The sequence below is a fragment of the Rhinoderma darwinii genome, unplaced genomic scaffold (assembly GCF_050947455.1).
Source record: "Rhinoderma darwinii isolate aRhiDar2 unplaced genomic scaffold, aRhiDar2.hap1 Scaffold_523, whole genome shotgun sequence".
Lineage (NCBI taxonomy): Eukaryota > Metazoa > Chordata > Amphibia > Anura > Rhinodermatidae > Rhinoderma > Rhinoderma darwinii.
The window spans coordinates 48501-63096 of record NW_027464072.1 but is presented as its reverse complement, the minus strand read 5'-3'; the positions used below and the strand labels follow the sequence as shown (position 1 = coordinate 63096).

At 48.7% G+C, this 14596-nt stretch overlaps 2 non-coding genes and 2 pseudogenes across 2 annotated transcripts; all 4 read left to right on the top strand.

Moving 5' to 3' along the window:
* On the top strand, positions 1-198 carry LOC142721824 (U2 spliceosomal RNA). Its single transcript, XR_012874204.1, has one exon. It is a non-coding gene; the product is annotated as a U2 spliceosomal RNA (small nuclear RNA).
* Positions 199-6786: 6588 nt separating this feature from the next.
* Positions 6787-6973, top strand: LOC142721870 (U2 spliceosomal RNA). The gene has a single exon (XR_012874227.1). It is a non-coding gene; the product is annotated as a U2 spliceosomal RNA (small nuclear RNA).
* Positions 6974-8249: 1276 nt separating this feature from the next.
* Positions 8250-8352, top strand: LOC142721835 (U2 spliceosomal RNA; annotated as a pseudogene).
* Positions 8353-14148: 5796 nt separating this feature from the next.
* LOC142721843 (U2 spliceosomal RNA) lies at positions 14149-14218 on the top strand (annotated as a pseudogene).
* The last annotated feature ends 378 nt before the right edge of the window (positions 14219-14596 follow it).

Below are 14596 nucleotides of genomic sequence, written 5' to 3'. Positions count from 1 at the left end.
AAATCATTGACACCCCCGCGAGGGGGTAGCCAACTGAAAAAAAAATCTGTTCTTATCAGTTTAATATCTGATACGTCCCCTATCTGGGGACCATATATTAAATGGATTTTTAGAACAGGGAGATGGAAATAGAGCTTGCTCTGTCCACTCCACGCATTGACCTGGTATTGCAGTATTTCCAGGACCGGTGCACCCTTCCCTTATGTGTTGACTAAAATCAGATTCCAAAAGTGCTATTTGTGTTTGCTATTGTTTTTGTCTTTCTGATGGGATCTCCCCTTTTAATCCCATTATTTCAACACCTGTTGGACAATGCATTTGTACAGTCATGTGTGATAATGAGCTCATTTATTAAATGCAATTAATGAATACATTGCCACCTCTTGTTGTGTGTGTGTGTGTCTTCTGTGTTTCTGTGTTTCCGGCATTTCACATTGGAACAGCTCATTCACCTTCCTTGTCTTCTCTCCGCCCTCCCTCCTAGGTAAGTTAAAGAGCTGCACCTGAGCCAGCCACTGATTGATGCAGCACCACAGTCAAATAGTGGAGTGGAGTGGAGTAGGGGAACAGCAAACAGCCATTAAAGCAGCCAGCCGCCTACCCGCCACAATGGACCTACCTGTGTACACTAGATGGATGTGATGGAATGTACTGTCGTCCCTACATTTCAAGAAGAAGTAAGAATTGCAGTTGCAACAAACCCTTGCTTGCCTACAAAGAGAGCAGCAATTTGGATTTGTTACTATGTTACCTGGAAGAATAACAAACTGTGCAAGGATGGAGGTTGTAGGAGCAAAGAGAAGTTGTCTGTAAAGTTGGTGGATGCCTATTTTCCATTTTGCAGTCCCTTGTCTCCCTCTTGTGGCCTCCTGGAGGCAAATAAATGTGCAAAAAAAAGACAGCCTGGCGGCCGGCTGTTGCAGTGTTGCCCTCTCAGGCAACACTGAGTGACTGACTGAGCCTCACCGTCTTATATAAAGTTCAGACGGAACTTTGCACGTGTCATAGTGGAGCCCTCAGGATTCCAGAGCCAGCTTTCTGACATCATAATGGGGCCTGCCTCAGAGATAAAAGCCTGGGCCCAGGCAGTGTTGTTCAGTGCTGCTCAGCAGGCAGCACAGGACTGGATTAAAGCTGATACAAGGTGTGAAGGAACAAGGGGTGGCTGTGGGCATGCACTTGCTGCCGCTGCCAGTGTTTATCTGCATGGCAGGAGGGCATTTGGGCGTTGCCAGGAAGGCGTTTTTATGTAGATTCCTCCTCTTTCAGCACTGCATTGTGGTGCAAGCAAAAGAAGCAAATCCTGTCTGGCTTCCTCTCCGGCCTTTATTCACCTCCCTCCCGCTTAGTAGCTGTAAATGTGTGTGAGCCTGCAGGGCCCCATGGAATTGCCTAGGAGTAGGCTGAATCAATCGCTGCAAGGGGTGAACAGCAGTATGGGACAGGCTCGGGCAAGGCAAGGGCCGCTCGGGTTATCGCTTCTCGGCCTTCTGGCTGAGATCAAGTGTAGTGCTGGTTACTTGTAGTCAGTGCTGCCTGGTCTTAGTTGGGAGGTGCTCAGGTACCCTCTCTCTCGGCCTCGGGGGATCGTCCAGGTTCGCCTGGACTTCACCCCCGTGCTGCTATTTGGGAGAGAGGCTTAGTCCTGAGCAACGAGTTGCGATCCACATATCCCCCGTGTAGGCTTCGGCCGAAAAGGGGAAAAGCTGCGTAGACGTTACGTCACCAACGGGTGGCGTAACTTTCCTTGAAAACCCCTCACCATGGACGAAAGTCCTGGTGAGATACCGGCGTATGCCCGGATAAAGAATACAATCCGTGTAATTGTATCAGAAGAGAAGGCGACGACCTGCGGCCTGAAGTTCTTGGTGGAGACCGTGCTTGTTGGCATTTTCAACATTCAGAAGCGGGAGATATTGGCGGTACAAGACTATCCTAGGAGAAGAACATACGACATAACTTTTGTACAGAATGGAGTGTTCCAAGATCTGCTGGCGGCATACATGGTAAAAAACGATCCGAGACTGGACGGTATTGAATTTTACGAACATGTGTTGGACATCACTAAGATGATTGTGATAAAAATGTACTGCCCGTTTGCTGATTTAAAAGATGTGATGTCCTTTTTATCCCCCTATTTCAAAAGTGTAAAATGTATTGGCAAAATAATGAACGAAGTTGGAGTTTGGACGTCAAAGTGGAGATTTTTAGTAACTTGTTATAGAGATGCCAATACAGCAGGGGGGATAATGTTGCCGCCAGCACGCTTTAAATTAGGTGATATGGCAGGAGATCTTTTTTATACAGGAATGCCTCCATTCTGTAGAAAGTGTCAAAAGTACGGTCACACCAAAGAGTTCTGCGAAAGCACCTGTAGGAACTGTGGCAGCTCTGAGCACGAGGCCAAAACTTGCCCTCTGGGGAAAAGGTGTCGTTTTTGCAGCCGAGTTGGTCATCTATATGCTACTTGTCCCCACAGATCGGAACAACCCGAGGTCCGGCCGAGGCGTCCAGAGCAGCCAGCAGGCCAGATCGCCCCCGCACAAGGAGAGGAACCAAGAGGTGAAGAGGCAGATGACATGGACACCTCCAGCAGACCCCCCCAAACAGGTGACCCAAAGGAGCAAAGGCGGTTTAAGAGAAGAGCCAGTGATCAGCGGACGAAAAAGCCCCCTCAGGAAACGGAGGAGATGGGTAGTTCGGATGAAGCTGATCCGCCTGGGCCGCAGGAGGTGCTGGGTCAGCCTGTACCTGAGGCAGAGGACCCGGGCGGAGCGGCAGCAAGGACTAAAAGGCGTAGGGCGTACTCAGAGGTGGCAGCTGGGGTGCCGATGGGAGTACCTGCTAGAGCGAAAGCAGGGAAACCAGTTGACGCGCCCCCGGAAGCACCAGCTGAAGGTCTCCCCCCTTCTCGCCAGTTGGGGGAGACAAGCATAGCTACCTCTGAGGTGACAGAAGTCCCGGAAACGGCCGCGAGTGCGTTTCCTGCCCCTATCGTAGGGGAGGAGGCTGCCATACAATATGCTCCAGAAACCTTGCCCGTGGAGTCCATCTGGGACCCATTTGCGATAAGTGCCTCAGGTATGGCGGGGGGTCAGCTGTCTGACATGAGTTCCTCTCCAATCTCCTCAACTTATACAGTCGGTTTGAAGTCGGAGGGCGATGAGAGTTCGAGTGAGGTCTCTGGTAACGCCGAGGACTGCTGAGGCCACCTCGGGTAAGATTACATAAGACTGTCTCTTTTCCCTTTTCCTCATGGCAGAGTTAGGTGGCATTTCCTTAAATGTTAGGAGCGTGCATTCTAAGACGAGAAGAGCTGCCCTGTTTGACTATCTTTCTATTTTTTCCGCCACCGTTTTTTTCCTACAGGAATGCTGTATCCCACATCGCACGAACTACAACAAATATAAGGAAGACTGGAGACTCGGACCTTCAGTGTGGTCCGGGTCTAACGATTCCAGAGCCGCAGGTGTCGCCATTTTATTTAAAGGGAACGTTTTAATTGACAGTTTTATTGAAATTTTACCAGGTAGAATTTTATTGGTCAAAGCTTTTATAGACGGTATTAGATGGCAGTTTTTAAATTTTTATGGGTCCTCGGACAAGAATGAAAGAGCTAGAATGCTAGAGATTTTACCCCTTTTTTTAAACGATTCAGAGCCACTTGTTTTAGCGGGTGATTTTAATTGTATTTTAAAGGGGGAACGCCGGTTCTCTAACTCAGTAAGCAGGAATTATGACAAAACCTCCTCATTATTAAAAGATATAGTTACTGATTTTAAACTTACTGATGTTTTTAAGAAATGTAACAGCAATTTATCTGCAGAGGCCGGCGTCACCTGGAGCAATGTGAACTGTAGCTCCAGGATCGATTTTATATTCTGCTCTTATCAAGTACTGCCTTTTAAATGTGATCTTAATCCCAATGTTTTATCTGATCATAAATTATTGTATTTTAAAGTTAAAAATGATATTGGGAAAAATACTGTCAAAAAAGCCTGGAAAATGAACGTTTCCCTTTTAGATGATCCGCAAATTTTATCTGATTTTATTACCTTTTATAAGGGCTGCAGACGGGTAAGACATCCAAATATGTCCATAGTCTCATGGTGGGAGAAAATAAAAATAAAAATAAGAGACTTTTTCATAAAAATCGGAAGGAGAAAAGCAAAAGAAAAACAGGATTTTTTTGCTAATTTGAATACCCGTCTGCAGACCCAATACAAGTTCAGAGAACAGGGTATGCAGGTGGAGGAGGAGATTATGGAGATTAGGAAGGAGATCTCCCAGTGCCTGGAGCAGAGAGGTAAGGAAATTGTCTTTCGTTCAAAAATGAAACACCTTGAGGAAAATGAGACCTGCTCCAGGTACTTTTTTAAGAAAATTAACGATAAGCATACCCTGTTAGACAATGTTGATGGAGATACAAACACTGACAATATTTTAAAAAAGGTACACAGATTTTATGCGGATCTTTTTAATATAAAGCTTGTTAATGTTGATTTGATGAACGACTCATTGAAGGAGGTTGACGCTGTTTTAAATCCTGTCTCCAAAGATTTTTTATTACAGGATATTACGGAACAGGAGATTTTAGATACCATCAAGAGTTTTAAAACAGGTAAAGTCCCTGGCCCTGATGGTATACCCATAGAGTTTTATGTCACATTTTATGGAGTTTTAAAAGAGGATCTCTATTCCCTTTTTACTCAAGTTTTTAGAACAAAAGCCCTCCCGGGGTCCTGGAAGAAAGGTGAGGTGTCCCTGCTTTATAAAAAGGGGGACAAAACAGATATCAAAAACTGGAGGCCTATCACCTTACTAAACGCAGACTACAAAATAATGGCCAAGATTTGCGCGAATAGGCTAAAGGCTGTTATAGAGAAAATCGTCCACTCCAACCAAGTCTGTGGGATACCTGGGAGGAGCATATGGGACAATTTAAACCTTTTAAAAGATGCTATTGGTGATACGAAGGAGAGAAAAGGCAGATTGGCGGTTTTATCCATAGATTTCGAGAAAGCCTTTGATAGAGTATCACATTTTTATCTTTTTAAGGTTTTAGAAAAGATGGGTATACCAGAAGGCTTTTTACAGTCTCTGAAGGCCTTTTATGAAAATTGTACGAGCAAGATTTTAGTAAAGGGTTTTAAGACACAGGATGTCCTTTTAAACTCCGGAGTGAAGCAGGGGTGTCCCTTGTCCCCACTACTTTTTATATGTGCGATCGAGCCTCTACTCTGCAGATTGAGGAATGACAGGCAGATATGTGGAGTCCCCCTGCCGGGCGGGGGGGGACTAGAGGCAAAAGTAGTGGGGTACATGGATGATGTCGCGGTCCTGTGCAGGGACGCCCCGTCACTGCAAAAAGCATTACAACAGATATACCAATTTTGCTGCTCCTCCGGTTTTAAAGTCAATTTTAATAAAAGTAATATTTTAAATATTGGCAATATGATTTTACAGGACATTCCAGTCCCTGTGTCGGAGTCTGTACAGATTTTAGGGGTCTCCTTCAATGAGTCAAACAATGGTTTTATCAGTTGGGACTTGGTGGCACAAAAAGTTAATAAGAAAATTTGTTTATGGAATCTTAGAAAACTGACAATGGAGGGAAAAATTTTAATCACAAAAATGGTGATTTTACCAATTTTATTATATCTAAGTATGGTTTTCCCTCCCCCTGATATTTTATTAAAAAAGATTACCAAGGCATGTTTTACATTTTTATGGAATTCTAGGATGGAGAAGCTCAGGAGAGAAAAAGTGATGTTACCAAAGCTAATGGGTGGTAAAGATTTTCCAAATATAAAAGCATTTCTTTTAATCCATTTTTTTACACTGTGTCTTAATACTGTTTTTAAGGAACACTACTGGTCTTATTTTATCCGTTTTAACACTGGCTATTTTATGAGGAGGTACGGATGGTTCTCTACGGTTTTAAGCTCGCCATATGCTTTTAACCTGCCAGACCAGTATAAGATTTTAGAAAAAATAGTGAACCTTTTTAACCTAAAAGACAAAAGAATAGAAGATGTAAAAAATAGTAAATATGTTTTAAAGGAAATAAAAGAAAATGTTTTAATAGCCCCCATTAGCAATTTTAATGAAAACAAATGCAAAATTATCTGGAGCATGGTTAATGCTAAATTCATTTTTAATTCACAGAAGGATCTGGCCTGGAGCTGCGCCCACGAGTGTCTTCCATGCCGGGCATTCCAGCATCGAAGGGGACTGACCAACTCGGCTGCGTGTCCAAGGGGAGGATGCCGCGATGACGAGACAGTCTTACATCTCTTTTGGCAATGTTATTTTTCACAACTTATATGGACAAAAATCCTCCCCTTGATGAAGAAGATAACCGGAATAAAGAGAATTACAAGTGAAGGCGTTTTTTACGGATGTCTGGAGTGCCCAACAAGGACTCAGAAAATTATGGCATGGAAGATTACTAACTGCGTTAAAGCAGCTCTGTGGGCGGCCAGGAATATTCTTTTATTCAAACATGAAATTTTATCTGTGAATGATATTTTAGGAATTTGTTTTTATGAAATGCACAAGTATTATCTTTTAGACAAAAAATTCTCTCCTGTTTTAAGTAGAAAATGGTTTTTTAGCGAATGGAATTCTATAATATGATGCCACCAAGTGCCCTTTTATAAATTGTATGATTTTAATCTGACAATTTGTATTTATTTTTTAACCATTGTTGTAAAATTTGAATCCCTGTAAAAATGTTGAAAAATGTTAATTTATTGTAAAACCTGAAAAATTTTAAATAAACGGTTACCCCCAAAGTTGGGGTAGTCAACTTAAAAAATCTGTTCTTATCAGTTTAATATCTGATACGTCCCCTATCTGGGGACCATATATTAAATGGATTTTTAGAACAGGGAGATGGAAATAGAGCTTGCTCTGTCCACTCCACGCATTGACCTGGTATTGCAGTATTTCCAGGACCGGTGCACCCTTCCCTTATGTGTTGACTAAAATCAGATTCCAAAAGTGCTATTTGTGTTTGCTATTGTTTTTGTCTTTCTGATGGGATCTCCCCTTTTAATCCCATTATTTCAACACCTGTTGGACAATGCATTTGTACAGTCATGTGTGATAATGAGCTCATTTATTAAATGCAATTAATGAATACATTGCCACCTCTTGTTGTGTGTGTGTGTGTCTTCTGTGTTTCTGTGTTTCCGGCATTTCACATTGGAACAGCTCATTCACCTTCCTTGTCTTCTCTCCGCCCTCCCTCCTAGGTAAGTTAAAGAGCTGCACCTGAGCCAGCCACTGATTGATGCAGCACCACAGTCAAATAGTGGAGTGGAGTGGAGTAGGGGAACAGCAAACAGCCATTAAAGCAGCCAGCCGCCTACCCGCCACAATGGACCTACCTGTGTACACTAGATGGATGTGATGGAATGTACTGTCGTCCCTACATTTCAAGAAGAAGTAAGAATTGCAGTTGCAACAAACCCTTGCTTGCCTACAAAGAGAGCAGCAATTTGGATTTGTTACTATGTTACCTGGAAGAATAACAAACTGTGCAAGGATGGAGGTTGTAGGAGCAAAGAGAAGTTGTCTGTAAAGTTGGTGGATGCCTATTTTCCATTTTGCAGTCCCTTGTCTCCCTCTTGTGGCCTCCTGGAGGCAAATAAATGTGCAAAAAAAAGACAGCCTGGCGGCCGGCTGTTGCAGTGTTGCCCTCTCAGGCAACACTGAGTGACTGACTGAGCCTCACCGTCTTATATAAAGTTCAGACGGAACTTTGCACGTGTCATAGTGGAGCCCTCAGGATTCCAGAGCCAGCTTTCTGACATCATAATGGGGCCTGCCTCAGAGATAAAAGCCTGGGCCCAGGCAGTGTTGTTCAGTGCTGCTCAGCAGGCAGCACAGGACTGGATTAAAGCTGATACAAGGTGTGAAGGAACAAGGGGTGGCTGTGGGCATGCACTTGCTGCCGCTGCCAGTGTTTATCTGCATGGCAGGAGGGCATTTGGGCGTTGCCAGGAAGGCGTTTTTATGTAGATTCCTCCTCTTTCAGCACTGCATTGTGGTGCAAGCAAAAGAAGCAAATCCTGTCTGGCTTCCTCTCCGGCCTTTATTCACCTCCCTCCCGCTTAGTAGCTGTAAATGTGTGTGAGCCTGCAGGGCCCCATGGAATTGCCTAGGAGTAGGCTGAATCAATCGCTGCAAGGGGTGAACAGCAGTATGGGACAGGCTCGGGCAAGGCAAGGGCCGCTCGGGTTATCGCTTCTCGGCCTTTTGGCTAAGATCAAGTGTAGTATCTGGTTCTTATCAGTCCTTGTAAGGATAGATAGCTCGGAGAACCACTGGGGGCTATAAACACTAGCTTAGCGATCCAAGAGCGTTCCAGACGAAGCCGGCGACGAACTGCGGAGAAGAACCAGCGAAGACGACGATCCAGAAGGGAGAAGCCGCCATCGAGGAAGAAGCTCCGGGAGATCGCTGCCGGGAAGAAGAAGGAGAACTTCGGAGAAGAGCCGCTGCTGAAGGGGATCTTCGAAGAAGCTCGGCCGCAGAAGAAGAAGCTCGACGAGGAACCGCTGCGGAAGAAATTTCGTGGAAGAACCTCGGCCAGCAAGGAGAAGATTTGCATAGCTCCGCCCCCTTCGGGAAAGAGCTATCGAAGATCCTCCCCAAGCGACAGGAACAGCTGGAAGAAGCCATGGCCTCAACCAGCAACCCTGCCACCCAGAAGGAGAAGGCAGATGGACCAGGTGAGCCGGCCCAGGCCAGGACATCTCCTCCTGAAGCCTCCTCAAGCCAACAGGCCACCAGGAAGCCGAACCAGGCTGCTCCAACCCTGGAGCCCTGGATGAAGCAGACGGTGGCCCTGAAGCTCAAGGAGGTGGACGGGAGAGTGCCGGACATGACGGAAGAAGTGTTCTGCCAGAAGATGCTCCTGGATCAGGGCTTCGCTAAGCCGGAGACCATCAGTATCCAGGCCTTCATGACCGGGATGTTCTTCGTGACCTTCGCTTCGATCAACATCTGCAGAAGGTACTGGGAGATGGTGAAAGCGGCGAGGCCTGAATCCCCTTTCTCTCGCTTTGTGGGCAACTGCCCTGTCCAAAGAGAGGAAAGGCGGGTGACGGTCTCAATGCGGAACCCACACACCCCCGGCAAAGACATCACCACGCTCCTGAAGCGGTTCTGCACAGTGGTGAGGGAACCCACCCACATCCTGAACGGACTCGGCTTCTGGACTGGCAAGTGGTCGGTAATCGTCCGACTGAACAAGGATTCGAGCGCGGAAGACGGCCTCCAGCACCTGCCCCAGTCATTCTCGCTGGGCAACTCCTACGGCCTCATCTACTACCCGGACATGCCGCAGATCTGCAGGAGATGCAGCAAGAAGGGTCATTCGGTGAAGGACTGCAAGGAGGACGCCTGCAAGAACTGCCGGGTAACAGGACACGAGACCAAAGACTGCCCGAAACGGACAATGTGCAACCTCTGCGGACAAGCAGCCCACTCTTACAAGGACTGCCCGAAGAGGGATCGATCCTGGGCAACTGTAGCAGCGAAAGCTCCAGCCAGAGGGAACCCCGCCCCAGCCAGAGCTCCAGCGGCACAGAAGACCGGGAAAAAGAAGGATGGTAAGAAGACGACAGTCCCTCCCCCCCCTCTCCCGGCCCTCCCTCGCCCTACCCTTCCCACCCTCCCTCGCCCGGCCCTCCCCACCCCCCCGTCCCCAACCCCTGTCACCCCCACTGAGGCTCTCACCTTCTCCTACCCACCCATCTCAGTGGTCCTGTCACCTGCACCTCTCCCAACCCAGCCTCCCTTCTCCCCAGCTCCAGCAGCACTAACATCTTCCCCTCCAGCTGCTGGAGTCCTCTCCCTGGAGGATTTTCCCCCTCTTGTCTCCTCAGGTGCCATCCAGAGGAAGAGAAAGGTGAGGGACAGCCCAGCTGCTGAGTCCTCAAAGAGACAAGTCGTGGAAATCTGCGAAGATTCCCTTGCGCAGCAGGAGGAAATGGAGCAGATGGTGGAGGAACTCGTGTCTGAACCTGAGGTCATCGACTTCACAACAGACATCCAGGTGGCTACAATCCTGGAACAATTTTTGTCAGAGGGCCTGCTGGATCTTCCGGACCCGCCAGGCTCCAGAGAGGAGGATCCGCCCGACCGGACTGGTAACTAAGGTGTATCGTTTGCACTAACCTTCTTTATTCTCCCCCATGGCTGCTGGACTTAACATCTTTAGCCTCAATGTGAGGAGTGTTAGAGATAGGACTAGATGTCAGATGGTGCTAACTTTTCTTTCCAAGCAGTCGAGTGATGTATTTATGCTGCAGGAATGTACTCTCCCCTCTTCCAGGTCATACCATCATCTGGCCAGGCAGTGGACCCATGGCCCGTCCTACTGGTCTGGTGGGGGCGACTGTAAGTCTGCAGGGGTTGCCATCCTGATTAGGGGAAGCGTATTTACTGTTGACTCTGTCCAGGAGCTCGTCTGCGGCCGCTTGTTGGTCGTAGACGGTTCCTGGGCGGGAGAGCCGATTAGGCTCATCAACGTGTACGCTCCCCCTATGAAGGCTGAGCGCCTGGAACTATTCCAGACCCTGCGGACCCAGCTCGCCACCACTAGGGCAGTGGTGATGGCCGGGGACTTCAACTGCCCCATCGAAGAGGATGGACGAAGTTCCGGCACTTCAATCAAGCTGGATGTCAGTTCCAAACTGCTTATCGAGATGGTAACCGAAGCATCCTTGCAGGACGTTGTGGGCTCCATGGGGATCGGCTCTGTGAACTATTCATGGAGCCGACCCGATGGCTCACTTCGTTCTCGGATTGACTTTGTGTTCACCTCCCGGGCAGTCAAGCAGCATGGGCACTCCATGGTCCCCTGCTTCTTCTCTGACCACAGGGCCATTCTCTTCCAGGGTGCCATCGGCCACGGTTTTCCTCCCGGCCCTGGCTCCTGGAAGCTGAATTGTGCCCTGCTGGAAAGAGAAGAGGTACTGGCGGAACTTAGAGACGCCTATATTGTTTGGAGGAATGATAAAGTTTTCTTTGACAAAACCTGTGACTGGTGGGAATATGTTAAAGTTGAATTTCGTTGTTTCTTTCAGGCAAAAAGTCGTCAACAGGCGTGTGAGAGGAAGAGAGACTTCAGAGAGATGCAGCGTCAGCTGCGATCCCTGCAAGACCTCCTTCAATGCGGCTGGGACGTCAGGAAGGAGCTGGAGGAAGCCAAAAAGGGCCTGAAAAGGCACTTTGAGGAGGAATCCAAGCGAATTGTCTTTCGTTCCAAGGTGGAGAACCTGGAGAAGGGTGAGAAATGTAACTCGTTCTTTTTCAGGAAACTCCATGCCGGCCACACGCCCCTGAAGGAACTTCGAGATGAGACCGGAAACATGCATTCTGGGAAGAAGGAGGTGATGGGAGTCGTCACAGACTACTACCGAAGCCTCTACTCCCGGAAAACCACTGACCCCGAAGCCGCCGATAAATTCCTGTCAGGTATCACTAATCATCTTGATCCTGCAGGTACGGAGGCTATGGATGTACCCCTGACGGTGGAGGAACTGCTCTCTGCCGCTAAATCCTTCAGACCCGGCAGGACCCCGGGCAGTGATGGTCTCCCAGCAGAGCTCTATGTAGCGCTGGGGGACTTGATCTGTCCGGACCTGCTGGAGCTCTATGAGGAGATGGTGGTGGAGGGTAGAATGCCACCGTCCTTGAGAGAAGGCATGATCACGATCTTGTATAAGCGGAAGGGGGAGAGATGTGACCTGAAAAACTGGCGTCCCATCTCTCTCCTGAACGTGGACTACAAGATCCTCGCCAAAGTATTGGCCAACAGACTGAAGGTTGTCATCGGACAGATCATCGGATCGGACCAAACCTGCGGCATTCCTGGCCGTAGGGTGGCCGACAGTCTTGCCCTGGTGAGGGACACGGTGCATTACATGCAAAGCCGCCGTACACACGCGGCCCTGGTCAGTCTGGATCAGGAGAAGGCTTTTGACCGGGTCTCTCACGAATTCATGGGTAAGGCTCTGCGTAGGCTGCGGCTTGGCAGGTTGTTCTGTTTGTATGTTAACCTGATGTATTGCGACATTTACAGCTCGGTGCTGGTGAACGGCTGGAAGACTGACCCCTTTCCTGTATCGTCGGGGGTTAGACAAGGCTGTCCTCTTTCACCTCTCCTTTTTGTTTGTGTTATAGAGCTCTTCGCAGAGGCTATCCGGCAGAATGGAGAGATCAGAGGGATCACCGCACCAGGTCCAGGACACTTCGAGGTCAAATGCTCGCTGTACATGGACGACGTGACCGTCTTCTGCGCTGACCAGAGTTCGGTGACTGCACTCGTCCAGACCTGCGAGGAGTTCGGACGCGCTTCAGGGGCAAAAGTCAACTGCGGGAAGTCGGAAGCCATGCTCTTCGGAAAGTGGTACCTGCCTTCTCCTGCCTCCTTCCCGTTTACTATCAAGCCGGACTTCATCAAAATTCTGGGAGTCTGGTTCGGTAAGGAAGGTGCAGCCCTAAAGTCGTGGGAAGAACGCTTGGCCAAAGTCAACCAAAGGATCGGACTGTGGAGCCTCAGACAACTCACTATTGAGGGCAAAGCAATGGTCCTGCGTAACGAAGTCTTGCCTGTGCTACAATACACTGCACAGGCATGGCCCCCTCTTGCCACCGTCTCGAGGGCCATTACCAGGACTGTGTTTCGCTTCATCTGGGGCTCGAAAATGGACAGAGTAAAGCGGACTGTTATGTACAAGGAGCCCCGCAAAGGTGGGAAGGGTATACCCGACATTCCCACTCTGCTGCGGATCGCTTTTGTATGTGACTGTGTTCGTAGGACTCTGAGGACAGCAAACGGCTCTGCGGGCAAGGCCATGTCCCGCTACTTCCTCCTTCCCCTCTGGCGAGGTTTTGGCTGGGACAAGTGGGACAGCTCCTTCCCTTACAACTGGCACGCTCCCTGGTTCTACGGAGATGTCGTCCGGTTTGTGAGGGAGCATCAACTGGAGGGTCTTAAGCCCGACTTGTGGAAACCTAAGACGATCCACAAGCACATCAGAGCAAAGGACCCACTGGAGTCTGTTCCAGGGCTTCATGCCGACACGTTGGAGACTGTTTGGACTAACGTGTCATCTGGCAGGTTGACCAACGGGCACAAGGACATTTCATGGATGGCCATCCAGGGAGGACTGCCTCTTAGGTCATTCATGCATGCCCGCAACCTGTGCAAGACCCGGTACTGCCCCAGGTGCCCCTTCACGGAGGAAACATCTTTGCACATTTTCTGGCAGTGCCCCTTTGCACAGGGTCTGTTGAAAGCCTTGGAACATGAACTCAAGGACTCAGTACCCAGGAACAGACTGTCGTACCGCTCGGTACTTTATGGACTATTTCCTGGGAATACCACGGATGGAGCAATCCAGGAAGCCTGGCGCCTTATGAACTGCTTTAAGGACGCTATATGGTTTGCCAGGAACCGTCTGATTTTGCGGAGAGAGAGTGTGTCCGTCCAGGACTGCCGCAGGCTGATCCACAGCCTGCTCAGAGACTATTCCACCTGGGACAGCCCGGACGTCGATGAGGAAGAGGACTGATACTCCCCTTCCCCCCACTCTCCCTTCTTGTGTGTTGTCTTTCAATAAAGCTTCGGGCCTGTGATTTCCCCCTTCCCTATCCCCTCCTACCCACTCCCCTATCCCATCACTTGTCTGTAATGCTTTGTTGTTTGGCGTTAGTGAATGCAAGAATGTTAGTGTAGCATGTGGTGTAATGTATAGCATAGGCTAGCCTGTACTGTGTATTATACTGTCATGTTATGTTTGACGACTGTTATTATTTATTATTTACTGCTTCATGGCTTGCGCTGCGTCGCAGTAATGTTTGTATGATGACGATTGATTGTCAATAAAGATCTGTTTTTATGTAGATTCCTCCTCTTTCAGCACTGCATTGTGGTGCAAGCAAAAGAAGCAAATCCTGTGTAGCTTCCTCTCCGGCCTTTATTCACCTCCCTCCCGCTTAGTAGCTGTAAATGTGTGTGAGCCTGCAGGGCCCCATGGAATTGCCTAGGAGTAGGCTGAATCAATCGCTGCAAGGGGTGAACAGCAGTATGGGACAGGCTCGGGCAAGGCAAGGGCCGCTCGGGTTATCGCTTCTCGGCCTTTTGGCTAAGATCAAGTGTAGTACCTGCTCAAGCTGAGGTTAGTAATCATCCCTGCCGGTGGTTGATGGGCCATCGTAGGGGGATGACAGAACGCCGAGGTGAGGGCAGGGAACCACAACGGTCATCGCTCTGGTGTACGCATTTGGTTTAAAGGTACCATTTGTAGGTGACCAGGCGACCGCCGGATCGAGGTCAGGAGGTCGGGTAGTATGAAAGCCCGAGTTGCTATGTGCCCCAGGGCTGGTGACCCTGGGGTGCCCTAACTCACTGGGGGTGGGATCCCACTGAGTGAAGGCACACTTGCACGCACTCTTCTTTCACACTTCTAAGCACACACCTTTTTTCTCCCGGCCTTCTGGCTGGGAGATGAGGAATTTTTATACCTGGCGGATGTCCAGGCTGTATCACAGCGCACATCCACTTATTTAATTT